Below are 3192 nucleotides of genomic sequence, written 5' to 3' on the forward strand. Positions count from 1 at the left end.
ATTTGCTTTTGGATGATAAGGGGTGATTATCATTAGAAAAAAAAAATAGTGATAAATTAATATATATCTATTATGAAAAAAAGCTAGACAAAAAAGAGAAGATATTGCAATTGTTCGATCAAAATTGAAAATTGCTATTTGTCTTGCTATATTCCGCGACTAACTTTAACGTAAAGTGATTCAAGACATACTGCAAGTTAAGGTTTTGTAATTTCTTTCTTCAAAATGTGCAGAGGATATGCTCTCATGTGAAAATCCTATATGTTGCTCTCATATTCTCTCTCTACAGAAAAGAAAATTTTTGCCACAACGCTTTCCGAAGTACAAATATATTGGTCACAGGACAACTATAAGCAGTGATTAGGATGCTGCCTAGCCTAGACTGTAAATCTTTTAGTTCCGAATATTTTGCCCTCCTAAGGCAAAAAAAAACTTGCTAGATGTTTATGGAACATCCTTTTTTGATCAAGTTTCATTTAAAATGAAGTATTGAATTAAATTTGAATTTTCAAACTTCACTTCACCTTTTCAAAGAAAATAACTAGTTTTTGAAAATTGGAGTATGCTTTTTTGTGTGAATGTTTAATATAAAGAAGTGGTATAATCTATTATTTATATTCTCTTTTAGTTTTTATTAATAGTGAACGATGCTCTCTAATAACAAAAAAATCTCCGGGTTTGCTCTTGTCTCAATTTGGCAAGCTTAATTGCTTTCCAAAAATTCATCTGTTATTTACGCTAAGAATTGTCTAGTTTTATGTTAAAATTTGTTACAAAAAAAACAAGCTTAAATATTTTTTGCTTTACATTTTCACCATTCTCCATGTTTCTTTTATTTTATGCAATCAATCAATCCAACCATGTTAACACTCTTATCTATCATGTAACTGTCACTCTTAACAAAAAGAACAATCAATTGAAGATAGCCTTTTTCACCACTTGCCAGTATGTACATATGTATTTGTTGGAGTGTGTAAATTCTTGTGGGATTATGTGTATGACAAAGGATTTTCGCTTTAAATTATTATTATAATTTTTTTTTTAACACGTAACACACAAACAGCAAGAGAAATGATTGAGGTTTTATGTATGCTTCTAAAAACGATTAAATATACATACGCACATATGTATGTATATATTTCGCTTTGAGTTTGCATTTATAATTTCGTAGCGCAGCCCTGCATAACAGCAATTGACGGTGCTACCAATTACATACAGGCAAGCTCTGCAATTCACTTCCGAGTGAATTTCAACCCCGGCCAATTTGAATTCAAAGCCCATTCTATTGAAAATTCATAAGCCCTGGTGTAATATTTTGAGTTTGTGTATTCGGGTCTATGTAAAAAATGCTCAGCTCTAAAAGATATTTTAATTGTCAGTACTGGATAATACTTACTGATATAAATGCGAAAGGTTTATTTGTTACGCTTCCACGCTTTAACTATTCAACCGATCTTAACGAAATTTCGAAAATTGCTGTCAGTTAGCCCAAACTAAAAGATAGGTCAGCTTTTATTCCGATAAAGATAAAGGGGCGTGGCTCCTTCCATATAAACGGAATTTTTTGAACTGCGTACCTCTCTGGGGGTAGAGTACTGGAACTTGGTATGGAGATATATAAAATCAATATTATGCTCATCGAAAAAATGTGGGTTCTTGTAAAAGGGCCCGGCCACCTGCCATACAGACAAAGTTTTTTATACTACCACCTGTTAAAGAATTAACTTAGTTTTTAGTCTTCGACAGAAGAAATAAAAACCTGCTCATTTTTTTCCACTTTTTGAATTAATTTGTTTTTTGCTAATGCATAAAATTATTTTTTTACATTTTTTTGTCAGTGCCATCAGATTCGTTCTATTTTCAAAAATGAAGTGTCAGATTAAAAAGTTTGACCTGGAGACAATAGAGTTGCCACCTTTTAAAAAAATTGAAATACAATTTTTTAATAAGTTCAATGAATTATTAAGAGATCAATAGAAATGTGTATGAAAAGGGTTTATGAGAGTCAGACGAAAGAGGTTTAAGAAGGTCTTAGCTTGCCAATACTACGAAGAGGGTTGCCATCTGTTTGTAAAATCAAGTTTAGTTAAACTAAAATAATAACTGTGTCAAACCAAAGGTATACGCCATCGTATTTGTTATTTTATTACAAATACATACATTGTCAATCAGTGATTTGTTCTGATTATATTCCTTTTAAATTACTGGACTCTTAAATGAAATAGGGAATGTTTTAACTCTTCACTTATTTCTTGCTTAATATGCTAAATTTTCTCTTTTGTCCGATACCCATATTGATATCATATTGATACACGTATTTCAGTTACTTTATTCACTTAATTAAAGTGAATTTGATTTTTTAAACATGTGGCTACCCTTCTATGTGTCGTTTAAAATTAAAGCATTTTCAAAACCATTTCAATTGATACCCATATTGTAAAATCTAATTCATTTGACTTATTAAATAATTTTAATAAAATTTTGTAACAGTTGGCAACCCTTTTCAAAAATAAAAAACTTTATTGCACATCTACGGGCCAAACCCTGTCATTTGACACCTCACTTTTGAAAATAGAACGAACAATATGTACATACTTGTGTAAACACCACAAGACCCCCAAATTTCAACTTCACACTGCATGTACAGTGAAAGTATTAAAGTTATCCAAAAACAAATTGCCGGTTTGAATTTAGCATCCTCAATTTTATTAAGAAGCGAATTTTCATTTAAATCCGTCCATAATTCTATATTTACCCCCATATCATATGGAAGCGAAGCACTCTGGCGTGGGCTGAAGAAGCCCATTGTGATAGCACTGCTTCCTCAGTGGCCGAGGTTATCCCCTCTTCTTTTCATCATTGAAATGGAGGACCCATTTGACGTTTTTAGGGGTCCTATAAAAAATAGTAAATACATGGAAAACTTTGAGCGCTTTGAGCGACCTCTAAATATATTTTCTGATTTCAAAGTAAAAAAACCAGAATATAATTTTCTTGGGTATAGAACAATCCTGTTTTTGAACATACATATGAGGCCATGAGGGCCGGAGGAGCCTATCTACAAAAAAAATTAGGAACTTGGGAAAGTCTTATAAATAAAAAATACGGTATTTTACTAAAAAGTTCATTGCACCTATGTGATGCTACATATTTTAGTAAAAGAATATCAAAAGCGCATGCCTCGGGCTATTA

The sequence above is a fragment of the Rhagoletis pomonella genome, unplaced genomic scaffold (genome assembly GCF_013731165.1).
Source record: "Rhagoletis pomonella isolate Grant_MI unplaced genomic scaffold, Rhpom_1.0 Rhpom_scaffold_00007, whole genome shotgun sequence".
Lineage (NCBI taxonomy): Eukaryota > Metazoa > Arthropoda > Insecta > Diptera > Tephritidae > Rhagoletis > Rhagoletis pomonella.